Genomic DNA, 15,883 nt, shown 5'->3' with positions numbered 1-15,883 from the left:
CCCAGTGAGAAGGGGGCCGCAAAGGAGGCTGTTCACAAACTGCATGTTACATGAAAACATGGCCGACATGTCCGTGCACAACAACGTTGAGGAAAACCAAACAGCTGTTGTATACATCAGGGTCGATCGTTTGGGTTTTTGCTCATTTTAATGGAAAATTATACAGAATTTTTAAAAGGAGTTGATTGGTTCAAAACTATTTTCGCCTGGATTGTACGTCCCCAAAGTAAACAAGGTTTCGTGAAATTTTGAGAAAAGGCTTCTAGCAATAGACATTTGGGAAATGGGGAAGAAGTGCACAAGCTGCCTATTATGTGCCAGATTATCTGATGAAATGGTTAAACTACAAGCTATTCATGAAAAAGGAATTTAAAAAAAATTGATTTTCACCAAAATTTGTGAATTTCTTTTATCTGATTTCTAGCTTTTTTAGTTCTTAATAATAAAAATAAACACTGATAAATTCACGGATATAAAAACGCATTTATATAAAATACAAGTTGAAGTCACCTATGAGAATATTACTTGAGTAAAAGTCTTAAAGTGTCTGATATTTACTATACTTAAGCATCAAATGTAATTTTCTGATATTAAATGCACTAATGTATTAAAAGTAAAAGTACAAGTCAATGTTAGTTTATTCCTCTTAACGTGTACACCACCTTAAAAATGGAGGCTACATTACACTCTCAGGTCTCCACAACTTAAAGGATTTAAAGAACAAAATCCAGTCGTATGTAGCTGATCTGACAAGCAGCCGAAATTGAAACTTAACTACGGCTTTGAGAGCCCTTTGTTTGCACTTTCCCATCACGTGAAGGGTGTAACTTGCAAGCTAAGACAACTGATTTGCCAAACCTGCTTGCTTGCAATAGTAACGAAGTAACAGAGATACTTCGGGGAAATGTATCGGAGAAGAAGTATACATTTTATTTAGGAAATGTAGTGGAGTAAAAGTGAAAGCTGACAGAAATATAAAAACTCAAGTAAAGTACAGATACAACCAAAAAATACTTAAGTACTGTAACAAAGCATTATTACTTCATTACGTTACACCACTGCTAACTAACAATGCAATTACTGAATAGTGCAAACCCCACATCTTTTAAAACAGGAGATTTAAAATAGCACAATTAAAAATGAAAGAGTGAAAACAAAGACAGGTAGTTGAAGAGACGAAGAGAGTGTGAGATTTTAAGAGTGAGAGAACAGGGGAGAGGAGGAGGAGGGAAATTTAGGAATCTCAACTGCTCTGAATTAATTAAAACCAAGCCTGATTACTTGTCTAGCGTGACCTTTGACCTCAGTTCTCAGACGAGTTGTGACTTTGAATATCTGTCTTTTTTTCGATGTGTCTGGCTTCCATTGTCTCGCTCTGCGTCTTACTGCTCTGCTGTGGTCTGAAGGACTGAGGACAGAGCAATCGATAGAGAGACGAGCGAGTGAGGAGAGCGAAGCCGGAGAGGAGCAGCAGACTAACGCAGGACATTTTAAATGCTGTAGAAACTACACTAGTTTCAGAAGGCTCTACATCGTCTTTTCACTTTGTTTCGTGTGCACAGGCTTGTTCGCTGAACTACAGTAGTTTGGCTCACCAGCACCTACTGACACAGTTCAGCTACTGACTTAAAGGGTGACTAAAAGGGACAACAATTTTTTTTTTTTATTGGTCCAGTATTGAGGGATAACACTGTAGAGGGCAGCCGCGAAACAGTCTGCAATGTAATCTCTCTGGGCAGCTCCTCAGCGTCAATGAATGTCCAATAAAAGTGCATGTTTTTGTCACTGACTAAAGATTGTTATCATACTCTAAGTGTCTGACAACATTATGGAAAGGACCCTACAGAGAAATAACACGTTTTTCTTTACTTTTTGCTTGATCTGGTCTGTTTGTTATTGTATCATGTGACTAATTGTGGAACGGTGGAAACGTGGGTGAGAGTTGGAGAGAGGAGTGCCGCTGTTGTCAGAGTTTGTTGTGTTCGGAGTAGAGAAAGCGTCACTTAGTGTTATCTCAAAGATTTTCAATGTCATGGCATTGAACATTTGACATTTGAATGACATTTCTAATGAATATTTTTATGATTTCGACAATATGGATGCAACGCGAGGTTTCAGAACGAGACTTCTGTGAGCGAGACACACAATAACAAACAGATGGGATCAAGCGAAATGTAAGAAAGACGTTTTATTTCTCTGTAGGCTCCTTTCCATAATGTTGTCAGACAGTTATAATAACAATGTGAGCCTGTCAGTGGCAAAAACAAGCACTTTTAGTGGACGTACACTGACGGTAAAAAGTCGTCCCGAGCGATTACATTGCAGCCTGTTTAGCGGCTGCCATCTGCAGCATTCTAGACCAATTTAAAAAAACTGTTGCCCAATTAGTCACTTAGGGAAAAAATAGCATCCAGGTTTAACAATACTGAAGTTACCCTTTAATTGTTACATTTCTGCTTGAGTTGCCTCGTGGAAATGCTTGTCCCCTTTGTTACATCCATTCGATAGCATCTGTTGCTACACTTTCTGGAGGTCACTTAAGGTTGGTAGTTTTTCTTTATCTGAAGCGAGGGTCTAAGGACAGCGGGTGACGTATGCTGTGCAGATTGTAAAGCCCCTTGTAATTTTGGATATTGGCTTATATAAATAACTTGACTAGATAAATATGAGGAGTCACAAGAGGATTAAGTGGATAGGAGAGAGGGGAAAATCCACCAACTTTATTGAAGTGCAATACTAAATCGCTCGAGTGCCCCTTAAATCTTCCAGTATTCCAGATAACTTTTTGATCTTTCACCACACCAAACTTTGGTAACTGCTTTTTGTGATTTCCCTGTGGTCATAGCTGCCTCTTTAATATTCATGCCTCTCCTGTGGTGCAGATCATACACAAACAAGAAAATAAAAAAGCCACACAGACTATTCAGAACATGAATTTGTATGTGGTGCTGTGTTCAACTTAAATGTACAGCTTCTTTACATCAAGGTAGAGCGAGTCTCACTCGTTTTGATTTTACCAGCCTTCAGTATGGCATGTGCACCTTATAAAGTGTGTTTTTCCCTCCCCTCCTTCCCAAACACACCTGTCTCCAGAGTGTTCCTCTCATTTGACATCCACTGGAGCCGTGGCTACGTTTCCTCTCCTGCCTTAATGCCTAATTGGGAGCAGCAGGTCTGATTGTGTAAATCTAGAGTCTCTGTTTTCCTGTCACTTTTATCTCTCGCGGCGCCGCACTCGCAGAAATATAGGATTCAGCTGTGAAAAGTACAATTCGCAACAGGCGTCGCTCTGCCATTTTGATCTCAGTTTGATATCCAGAGGGGGGTCTGAACCGCGACAAGAACGCTGGAAATGAGCTCATTCGTTCTGCGGAGGCTTCCATCCATTTAAATGTCATCCAATCGGTCCCTGTCTCACTAAAGCGGTCCGGGTCTCTCTCCGTCTCACTTGCTGTCTGTTCTTAAATGTGCGTGGGTGTTTGTGCATGTCCAGGGGGGTGTACCACGAAGCCAGATTAGGTATGTTGAGCCTAAATCCATGCAGAGTCTTCAGTGTCATGAAGGTGGCTCTCTTTTAAGCTGGCTAGAGCGACATGGTAAATTATGCTGCACGCTTAACCTGGTCCGGAGCAGTTTATGTTCAGAGTTTGGGAATTAAATCAGCTATAAAATGCATACCTGCACCTATAGGTGCCAGAGTTGTAAGAGGTTCTCTTCGGAGGGAGAAAGTGTTTAGAGGCCGAATAGATCCAATCTGACAATATCCTGAGCAATACAGATTGTCAGCTGAGGGAAAACGACAAAGTTGTTGAGCCGTGACGTTAGTAATGCCACCGAACGAAGCCGTGCAATTCAAGTAGCGCAAACTGTATGCATCGCCACGGGAACTTACATACATTCAGTTGGTGATGCAGAAAATCTGAGCAAGAATTCTTTTACATTTTATTCGCTAGGTTGCTCTTTCTCTCACTGAAGTACTGAATATATTTGTAGTGTTCTCTGGGCCATTTGCCCACGCTGGCTCTAAAAGAAGCCATAATAAAATATATGTAAAATCACAGGTAGCAAACAATAGTTTACTATATTTATTACTCAGTACGACGTCTACTTGAAATGCGTTATAATTCCTTCAAACCATAATGTTACCACTTTGGATGTTTTTACATTTGGTCCTGATTTGCTGAGCACTGTAGTCTTGTCACAGCATCCTCTGCACCCCGAGTCACAAAGTCACAAAGTCAAATAATGGTCTGAAGAATCTACCGAGAAGTCTGGAAATTTGAGTCTGGAAAAGTATGGAAATGGAAAATGTGTAGGAACCCTGAGTTTAAATCTGTTGCATCAAGTACAAGAGCTGCAGTTGGCTCGTTAGAAATCAACAGTAGGCATGAAGAGTAGTAAAATAAATATATTAAGTTACGAATTTATAAGATTAGTCTACCAAAATTCCTCTCTTGCCTTTTTTGCATCAACGGTGTTGCTTTTTGATGTAATAATATTTTTATATTCTTCATAGGCGGCACGCAATAACTGCATTTTGTGCAGTAGAAGGGTCAAATGGAGCCTAACAGAGCCTGAAGAGGAAAGCCTGACTTAACAAAGCAAGTTGATGACCACCGTCGTGTTCCCCGTTATCTCTGACTGGGGCTTTAGGTTTTGTCGAGCCAGCTGAGGCGAAGAGAGCTCTGTCCAACTTGCTTGGTGGTACACCGCCCCTCTGGTGCCTGCGTTGCGAGCTAACAGCCTTGAATGCTGGGTAGATCCGGTCCACTGCTGGCTCCCTCTGGCCTGTTACCATGGTGATCCCATCTGAGAGTCAATAACTGTAAGTTGACGGGGCTGAGGCCCTCCAGCAAACGCACCGAGAGAGGATGTTTTTACAATTATATTTAAATTTTTCACACAAGTTTTTGTAGTTGTTGTTGTTGAGGTTGGTTTACAGCAGGTTTTTTTTACTATAACACACTTTGAAACTCGAGAGCTTGAGGAGTTGATGATATTCTTTTGTCATTAATAAAGTTTTCAGCATTTTTCATATTATTTTAATAATCAGCACTGTAGTTGTAGCTGTAAACAACCAGATCTCTCGTCTTGCATTTATGTTTTGAACAGTTTTGTATCAGTAATGAATGGATGTTGGTTAAAAGGGAAAAGGCAGTTGCGATTAGTGTAACAGAGACATCAGTCAGTTGTTTCCCTCTCTGCATTGTTGAGTCTAACCTGCTGTTTTTTTGGCTCGCTGCCTAATCAGCGGAGGCAGAAACCGAATCTCTCTAAGCCTGACTGAAGTGAAAAGTGACGGAGGAAGCATTAGCTGGTTTCTTCTCATCAGCTCCTTTCCTCCGGTCTGTCCTTTTTATCCATCGTTCACTCCGCGATTCGCTTCCCTCAGTCTTTTCAGCGAGAAAAACAACATAATGTGTAAGAGTGCGGATTTGATACTTTGCTATTCCACTACTGTAGACACCTCCGTTTCATGTTGCCTTCCTCTTTTTTTCTTTTCTCTCCTTACCTTTTCTGCTGTCACTCCCTGCACTCCTTGCATCTTTTTGTGCCTCTCATCTCTGGTGCACCGCAGGAGGTTTTGTCACTCCGTGTGAGTGTGTTTGTGTGTGTGTGTGTTTCTGTACAGGCCGCATCTGCTGTCTTGCGGCAACTGTGTGTGTGTCTGTGTGTGTGTGGATGTTTGTGTGATGCTTTGGCATTTCTTAGAGCTGTTAAGTTCGAGATCTTTCAGCTTACAGACCTTCACACAGACACACATTCGCATATGTTTCTACTTGTGAGGACCCTCGTTGACATAATGCATTCTCTAGCCATCACAGCTAAATGCCTAACCCTTAAAGTAACCCTCAAACAGCCCTTTGAAGATGTGAGAACCTGCCAAATGTCCTCACTTCCCCATAAATTCCTAACTGTTCACGGTCTAAAACTCAAATTTGTCCTCACAAAAATAGAAGCACAAAAGCACACACAATTTCCCATTTGTTTCCTTTCTACTTCGGTGGCACACTGATGCATTATTTGCCACGCACACACACAAACAAACAAAATAAACTCAGTCTACCTACCCTTGTACCCTTCCAATTATCAAAAGATTCTCTTCCTCTCTGTTTATTCAGCAGCAGCTGAGATGGCAGTCGAACGCTTCCAAGCAGTAAACTACGGTGTTGAGCAATAACTCGTAGTTACAAAACACAACACTGTGTTTCCTAACAGAACTAGTAACATCTACAAATTGGAAACAGAAAGCTTGAGTTAAAAGGATTGTGTAGCTAATTAATCCCAAGGTGCTGCTGCTGCTGCTGCTGCTTGGTTATATGTGAGGAATGGGTCTGTTCTGACCTTAAACTCACAGGCACTTCATCCATCGTCTCCTCCATCTCCTCTGTTCCTTTGGGGGTTTTTTTTATTAGTTTAGTCAACAGGGACAATACATGTTAGCATTGTTTCATTTAGATCAAATGAAACCAGTGCGCTGTATATAAGACTTCTAGCTGTAGCTTATTTGCAGTCCTTGCCCCTAGGCTAAAATACAAACACATAATACAATACAAACATATGGACAAATAATTAGGGCTGTCAAATTGAACGCGATAATAACCCAAATTCATTTTAACGCCACTATTTTATTTAACGCATTAACGCAACTTGTGATTTTTAAGTTGTAGCGGCTCAGTTTTAAAGCGAGAGTGAAGATACTGGTATCATATGAAACCAGAAAAACCTAATGAGTCCATTGATACCAACATACTATCTTGTCGTAAAGGAGGCTAAATAACGCTCCAAACACATTTGCCAACTCCCATGTTGATATTAAATACTTGACAAATCTCCTTTTTCTCCTACATTTTGAGCAGTTAAAAATGTGTGATTAATTTCTGATTATCACGTTCAACTATGGATAATCACGTGATTAATCGCCATTAAATATTTGAATCGATTGACAGCCCTACAAATAATAGATCATATTTAGACAAACTAAACCAAATAATTGAAACAACGACTAAAACCAACAATAACAAGTACTGAAAACGACAATTAAGTATAACAAAGGAGAAGTGTGTCTGCTCTGTAAACCCAAGTGTCTCAGTGCTCACAGATTTGCTCTTTTTTTAAGCCACGGTTTGCCTTAGTGTTGAAAGCTTTAAAATCAGTTAATGTTTTCTCCACTTAATGCTCCCCTCGTAGTGGCTCCTTTGCTGTTATATTTTGAAATCATTTGACTCTCTAGTCCTTGCCCTGCTTCCATACGTCAAATCATTAATATTTATTCATTTTTATTTGACTTTTGGGAGAAAAAGTGCTCCATCCCCCCAGGAGGCTGCACAGCTGTTACTGGCAAGTATGACTACTGGTTGAGCAGCATACAGAGTTGAGCCTCGAGAGTATGTTGGTGGGGTTGTGCAGTGAGACCATTACCCACCACAACTATCCATTGAAACCAATATGAATCCAGTATAAGTCACAGCGCTCCAGGCAGGATGGCTCACTCATTCTACTAGCAGGAGATACTGCTGGCATGCACACACACAACACACATGCATGCATGCACACACAGTATTCATTCGACAGGAAAACAAAAACTAGACAGCGTTACCGGAAACCCAGAGAAAAGTAGAGCACAACCCCCCCCAAAAAGAGGACGGCGGGTGAATCTGGGGCAGACTGATAGGAAGAGTTTTGAGTACGTTGACGCCAACAGCAACACCAGTGCTGCAGATTGGAAGCAGCCAGCAGACAATGTAGTGTAGCCTACACACTGAGACTAATGAGCAGGAGAGCAGACTGAGCTGACTAACAGCGCTGGGAAGTGTTTCAGAAAAAGCTCCAGATGCAGTCCCTCTGTCATTCCATCTCTGTACACCTCTTATCCGACCTCCTATTCTACCTTTTCTCTCACGTCTGCATTACAGTGCTTACAGTGAAGGCAATTTACTTAGAGTCACTTGAGGTAAATGAATGATTGGATGATGTTTGCACTGAATTGCACATTGCACACCAAAATTGTGGGCATACTGACTATCCTCTGGTATTAACAGCTCATCCGTAGGAGCTACTTTCACATTGGACAATTCACGGTTTACGTCTAATGCCAATGTTTAGTGCTCATGCACGACGTAGTGTGTCTTTTAGGCAACATCCGCTTACAGACTTGTAATCATTTTTTGCAGAATTGTTCAGTACTGACATTCTTGTCTGTTGATGGAAGGGTTGGGTTTCAAGTCAATAGGTTTGCTAGCCAATAGGAGCTCAAATATGGTGACAGAACAAAAAGAAGTTAGGATGTCATAATCACATTTTACATCGATTTTAAGTACTACATATCAGGTAATTGTGCATTTTGAGTGGAGATATACTGTAATAGTATGAATGACCTTACCATATTTAAACATCTGTCCTTTTGTGGTACTCTTGCTTGAAATACAGCTGCATGTCTCTACTGATCCAGGTTCAGACCTAGGTTTTGACCAGGAGGGGTGTCAGTCACCTCAACCTTATCATGCCATTGCTTCTGGGCCGATGGTGTCCATTCATGAAATCTCATAGGTCAATTAGATATGTTGCTCCAAGCTTATCTCCTCTCTATACTCTCGTTAAGCCTCAGTACACCGAGCACTTTGGCTGAACTTGTGATCTACGAGCTGCAGTTTGATGTTTGACAGTTTGTTTTTTCATATCATTGTTCTTGTCGTGGGCGGTTCTGTGACTCAGCATCGCCTTTCAGAGTTGACAGCGAGGCTGAGAAGGAAGGCGTCTGAGTTCGCCGACTTTGCTGCGATGCTTCTCTGCTGTGTCCCTAAACTGGTGACTCGGCAGAAAGCTCGGCTCAAAATTAATTTTAGTGCATCCTCGGGGTCTTAAGAGGCTATTAATGCTAATGAAGATTCATGCGTTCTAATAACACGTCGAGAGGGACACGTGCCAAGACTGAGAAGAGAGGGACCCGGAGCTTCTTGGTTTACCTCGCTCACAGCTCAAATATCCCTGACGTTTTGCCTAAGCCTGGCAGAGGCTATTCAAGTGGAATAACAGCAAGGCATCACTCTCTCTCCATATGCTATTGCGTTCAACACTTGCCAATTCCCGCTCCTAACAGGAAAGCTGGAGAGATGAGGGGCTAATTTATTCTCATTCAAGGTGCTTAATTAGACAATGTTCCTGAAGCAACTGTCATTCTCTCCTCCTGAGTGGAAGGAAGTTCAGGCTAGAAAAGAAAGAAACGGTGAAGAAAAAAGAGAGGAAGCATCAGAGCAGGTGTTAGAATAGATGAAAAGAGAGAAAGAGATTGAGGGAGAGAGGAGAGTCCGTGTTCCTCTGCTGTGCATTAATGAAGGTTTGTGATGGAGCGCTGTAAAACACTACTCTGAGCTGTGCTAGAGGTTTAGTTCTGTTCTTCCTCTTTCTGATATTCTCAAGTTAGGAAGTCTGGCTCGTACTTTTTGCACTTCCTTTTGTCTTTCATTAACTGTCATCCCGCAGCTATACCCACCACAGGAAGTTTTACCAGCAACATTTTTAGGAACTCACAAACTCAACCTGCATTTCAACCACCTTGTTCCAGTTTTGGTTCCTGCCCACCAAAGTACCTGCTCCTGTGTGATGTTATATGACTATCAGCGTTCATTCAGACTTGCAAACTAACAGTGGCTGCAATGTTGTAGCCTGTTGTGCAAAAAAAGAGTGTGGAGAACAGGGTTCAACGTTTTTTTTACTTGCCCAGGTCAGAAATCTACTTACCCAAAGTCAAATTTTAGTAGGGCTGTCAAAGTTAACGCAATAACGAAGTGTTAACGCAAATTTGTTTTAACTCCACTAATTTCTTTGAAGCATTAACACAATCGATCTTCTGGAGGCTGTACCGGGCTCAGTTTTAAAGCTAGAATGAAGTTACTGGCATCATATGCAACTAGAATACCATGTCATACGAGCTTGCGCTAAATTTTGGCGAGGAAAAACGGTCATGGTCATTTTTAAAGGGATCCCTTGACCTTTGATCGCAACATATGTGAATGAAAATGGGTTCTATGGGTACCCACGAGTCTCCCCTTTACAGACATGCCCACTTTATGATAATCACATGCAGTTTTGGAGAAGTCAAAGTCAAGTTAGCACACTGACACACTGACAGCTGTTGTTGCCTGTTGGGTTGCAGTTCGCCATGTTATGATTTTAGCATATTTTTTACGCTAAATGCAGTACCTGTGAGGGTTTCTGGACAATATTTGTAATTGTTTTGTGTTGTTAATTGATTTCTAATAATAAATATATACATATATTGGCATAAAGCAGCATATTTGCCCACTCCCATGTTGATAAGAGTATCAAATACTTGACAAATCTCCCTTTAAGGTACATTTTGAACAGATCAAAAACTGTGATTAATCATGACAGCCCTACTAATTACACATCGTGTCCGTTTGAATAAACCAGAGCGACTTTCTGCTTGTTTACCGTGCGGGCCCGTGCCGCCCTCACTTTTACCTCGGCCTCGTCCATCAGCATCAATCTGCAAAGACACGTCTATGGACTAATTATGCAGAATGAGCCTTCAGACTGGCATCAGTCATTCATGTTGCGCTCTGTAGCTGTTTTACTGTAACATCCATTACTCCTAATTGTGAGAATCACACTATTAAGATGTTCCATTAATCAACGCTGCACTCGTAAGAACCATTAATAATTCTACAGCCGCTCTCACATTCTCCTCACATTCTCACCTTTTCTCGCCGGCTATCAGCAGATTCTCACACGTCTCCCCCTCTCTCTCTCTGTCTCACCATGTCTCTCTCTCTCTCTCTCTCCCTCTCTCTCTCTCACTTACTTCCTCTCTCTGGACTGCTGTCATCTGCCCTCTCGCAAATGGCACACTGAGCTGTCAGCCTTCAAAGAGTCACACAGGGAGGAGGCATAATGGCAGCACACACACACACACACACATGCAAACACACACCCGTTTCATCATTCAGGGGATCTAAAAAAGCACAGCAGTAGAAATATCACTTGGTGATGTGGATAAACGAGCCAATCAGTCAGCTGGAAGCGTGCGCCTTTTATTTCCTAACTGCCGTTCACTAAAGTCTGTGGGAATATTAATCGCTGAAACATTACCCCCTGCGTCTCTCTGCGCCTGACAGAGGGAAAACGGGAAAAAGAAGACGACTTGAGTAATGTCTAAATATTTGAAGAGGTTGATGTGATGTCGGGCTTTGAGCCTCCCTGTCAGCGAGTGGGAGAAGGAATCAGCAGAGACTAGGCTGAAGATCTGAAGGGGGAGAAAACATGTCTGTTTACTTTTTATCTCTGCTCTTCTTTCTCTCTCTCTCTCTCTCTCTCTCTCTCTGTTTCTGTGACTCTTTCACTTTCCTATTCTGTCTCTCTCTCTCTTTTCTGTCCTCCCACTCTGCATCTTACAGTGTTTGATGCACTTAGTTTGTCTGTGATTCGTTCTTTGTCCTCCCTGGACACCGAATTATTCTATATATGTATGTAAATCCCAAGTAGAAACCACACCAAGTCTGCATGTGTAGTTTGAAGTTCTTGGTTTAAAGGATGTGGCCAGCACCAGCCTTAGAGCCCTGACACACCAAACCGAGAGTTTGGGGCCGTCGGTGAGCGTCTGTCGGCCTAGTTTTTGCGGTGTGTCCCGCACCGTCGGCTCTAGTCTGCCTGTGTCTGAGGTTTAACGGCCGATTCAGCATGTTGAATTGACAGCGGAGCTCGTCGTTGAGAGAAATCCCTCTGATTGGCTGTTCGGCTTAAACAAATCAGTGCACGAGAAGAGAAACGTAAGTGAGGAAGGTGCGCGAAAGTAATGATGCACGGTCAGTCGCACCCCCCGGTCTGTTATGAGAGCCAATCCGTCCACCCAACATGTTACTCAGCCACCCAAACCCGACCCAACAAGCAAACCGCCAACTTTATGCATTATAGTAGCACAGTTGTTAGAACTGAGACAAGAAGGACAGAGACGGACTGAGCACCGCCGCCGCAGCACGTTGTGTGTGTTTGAGACAGAGCGAGAGAGAGGGGAAAAGAAGGCTTGTATATCCGCAGTCCTCGGTATTCCTGTTTCCCTTTTTGAATGACGAATACAGACTACCGCAGCCTGCTGTTATAGAGAGTTAATTCCTGTCACGCAGGCACAGAACGTACGTGGTAGTTGGCCGTCGGCTGGAGTCTTTGCGTTGTGTTTGAGTGCAGCTTTTTGGCAAAGACAAAGGCGTCGTGAAGCGACACAACTGTAGGCCTTTGTCAACGTTAGTTCTATGATGTCGGGTTGGTGTGTCTGGGCCTTTATACACATACAGTACAGACTCTCTGCAGTCGGTGTGTGATACAAGAAGGAGCGTATGTTTAATTTATAGATCTTTCACATTTGTGTGTCTATTTCTTCTGTCTCAGTCACACCTACCCTGACTCTCCTATCCCTGTAGATAATAACCCATCGTCCACCTTCGTGAGCCAAACTGGACCCACTCCCAATGCTAATACAAAGCACCAGCTGCCATGTGGGCAAACATTATGAGCAGGTAGCTTCCAGGTCCGATGACGGAGTGAATAAGTTAGCAGTCAGCAGAGAAAATTACAGCAGCAGTGACTGATTTCTGGTCCCATATAATCAGAGATAACCGTAGTAACATACCTAATGCTAATCTTCCGCTCTCTGTTCAATCTGTGCTGCAAAATGCTGATTCTAAAGCAGCCAGTCTCCTATGAAGCTGTGAGAGATTTCCTACATAAGAAAAACCTCATTTAACATTAGTAGATTAAAAAAAATTATAATAATTCTTAATCAGGGCCTTGGAGATCCGTAGTAGCAACCTGCACTGATCACCAGTCCATTAGTGTGCTAACTCTAATACTGAATTCCCATATTGTCTATTAGGGTTGTAAGCTGCAAATTCTACACAATGCTTAATGCTAAATTGGTTAGTTTGGAAAAAAGATTACGCTATTAATAAAGCCGAAATCAAAATGTGGATGGAACAAAACACAGTAAAAGACATAGATAGCTTGATTTATGGATAATTTTAAGTGATCCCTGCATAGTGACATCTTATTTTTGTTCCTTCATTAAGTCTTAAATGATGCTGTATGTTATGAACTTTACCTGCAACCTGTAAAAAAAGAGATCTTTTACAGGTAACAGGTATATCAGTGTCATCATAGGTATTCTTGAGAATGCAGTCCTAACCTTAAAGGCACAAAAAGATGCCTTTTTAATCCATGATCTTCAGCAATTTTAAGTTTTTATTAATATATTTTTAGTGTTTCCTAGTGTACGCTGAGCTCACGTGTAAAATGGTTTGCACTCATCTCCAAGCAGTGGAAAAGTTTGAATGAAACCATCTTTACTAAACTTTACTAATATGTTTCCAATTCTTTCTATCAAGTGATCGAGTTGAGCCAGGCGTTACAGACAGATACTGTACTCTTACACCGAAAACACACCAAAGCAGCGACAGCGGCTGCTCCGAGCTGAGCAAGTTGCAGACGTTTTGATTGTGCAGTAAAATGCGGCCAAACTAAAGTTGGGGATAGTTTAACTTTTAGCTGCGGTTGTGATTTTTTCGGTGAATTCGTACCCGCTTGAAACACATGAACATGTCTCCCGCCTGTAGAAAAATGTAATTATTGCGGTGATCCGCTCTTTGCCGCTGCCTGGTGTGTTTTCGGCGTTTGTTCAGAAGCATAAGTAGATTAACGTTCCTACTATGCATTGTGAAAAGAAATAAATTATATTACAAAATGAAGAGGGCATGCACACAAAAGTCTGAACGGGAAGTTAAGCCCAGGCTCATCTTGTGCTTAAGGCAACAGGGCTAACCAGGGCACCACTGAGCCGCCCAGAGGAGGCTGGAAAGGTTAAAAGTGGCTAATTGGGTTTCATGTCATTAGCGTGTTTCGAGGTCATCAGATTTAATCCCCTGACTACCAGGAGAAACTTGAGCAGGCAAAGTAATGAAGCACTTCTCCACTTTTACAATAATTGTCAGAGCAGAAGTCACATCGCTGCTCAGAAGACATGACTAGATCAAGAAAGAAGAGCAGCGAGGCGGCAATCCAATAATCCACCGATTATCTGACCTGAAGTTCAGGAGGAATGCAAGGCACTAAACTGAACGAACAAACAAACAAAATAATTGTCTGGTGCAGAACGAACATGAGAGCTTGCTTTGTTTTTTTGGCCTGCTACACAAGCTAAACACTGAGGTTTTAAATCACTACTGTAGTTTGTGTGTATGACAGATTTTGGTCTTATAATATTCGTAAGTACTCTGTAAATTCAGTTTAGTTCGATGAATCACTGGAATGTATTTCCGTGTCTGTTTTGTCATATTTCTATGTGACTGACATGGATTTATGTTTCCAAAATATGTGTGCTGGTGCGATAAACCTCATTTCATATGTAAAGAAATGCAAATAATTATCTGTGAATGTTAGTTGATCCATGTCTTGTGCATTCAGAAGCCTCTTTTGCAGTTGTCGTGATTAATCCGTTTGTCATCAAGCCCAGTCAAGAATCAAACAAAAAGATCCGCACTCTGTATTAAAAGCTCCAAGCAATTTGAATTCTTCTTCAGGCATCAGTACAACGAACGATAGACACACAGACACATTCATCACTCAGGTGATTATGATCTGCATGATTGAGAGTCAATCTGCTCTCAGGCTGGACCAATCAGAGCAGAGCTGGACGACGCTGTCTGATGCTCCCACATGGAGGACAGAGCAGCCTCCATGAAAAACAAACTAGAAATATCAACATCAATGTTAAACATATAAATAAAACATCAACGAATGAGTCAAATATATAAAATAAATTATCACAGAAACTACTATATAGAAAATATATGCAAAAATAGTAAATAGTAAATAAAAGTAATATATTACTCGCCCAAAAGAAAATAATATAATTTTTAGGAATACAGGCAAGTTCATCTTAGAAACTGGCCAACATTTGTATTAATGTCTACATATTAAATACAACACATAAGAGGTTGAGTCAGATTTATATCATAAATCGCAAAAATCATAAAAAAAAATATCCTGAAAACTACTATATAGAAAAATACATATAAAAAGTCAAACATTGTTTTAAGGAATCAAGCCAGTCAAACACATTTTTGCTTGACTAGGGCTTGGTATCATTTGAATTTCTTAAATAATCATCTGACACCTTAACTGCTTTCATCCGTTACAGATCAACTGACACTTTAACGGCTTTCACCTGTTACACATCAACTGACACTTTAACTGCTTTCACCTGTTACACATCAACTGACACTTTAACTGCTTTCACCTGTTACACATCAACTGACACTTTAACTGTTTTAACATGTTACACGTCAACTGACACTTTAACTGCTTTCACATGTTACACATCAACTGACAATTTAACTGCTTTCACCTGTTACACATCAGCTGACACTTTAACTACTTTCACATGTTACACATCAACTGACAATTTAACTGCTTTCACCTGTTACACATCAGCTGACACTTTAACTACTTTCACATGTTACACATCAACTGACACTTTAACTGCTTTCACCTGTTACACATCAACTGACACTTTAACGGCTTTCACCTGTTACACATAAACTGACACTTTAACTGCTTTCACTTGTTACACATCAACTGACACTTTAACTGCTTTCACCTGTTACACATCAACTGACACTTTAACTGCTTTCATCCGTTACATATAAACTGACACTTTAACTGCTTTCACTTGTTACACATCAACTGACACTTTAACTGCTTTCACCTGTTACACATCAACTGACACTTTAACTGCTTTCATCCGTTACACATAAACTGACACTTTAACTGCTTTCACTTGTTACACGTCAACTTATACTTTAACTGCTTTCAC

The 15,883-nt window shown here is 41.2% G+C and overlaps 1 protein-coding gene across 4 annotated transcripts in view; it reads left to right on the top strand.

Moving 5' to 3' along the window:
- ncanb (neurocan b) overlaps positions 1–15,883 on the top strand; it is a 217,655-nt gene that overhangs the window by 179,713 nt on the left and 22,059 nt on the right. The window lies entirely within an intron of this gene.

This window comes from Sebastes umbrosus, chromosome 5 (genome assembly GCF_015220745.1).
Source record: "Sebastes umbrosus isolate fSebUmb1 chromosome 5, fSebUmb1.pri, whole genome shotgun sequence".
In the NCBI taxonomy this organism is placed as follows: Eukaryota; Metazoa; Chordata; class Actinopteri; order Perciformes; family Sebastidae; genus Sebastes; species Sebastes umbrosus.
Note: the sequence above shows the minus strand (reverse complement) of the source record. Positions and strands in the feature narration are given on the sequence as shown.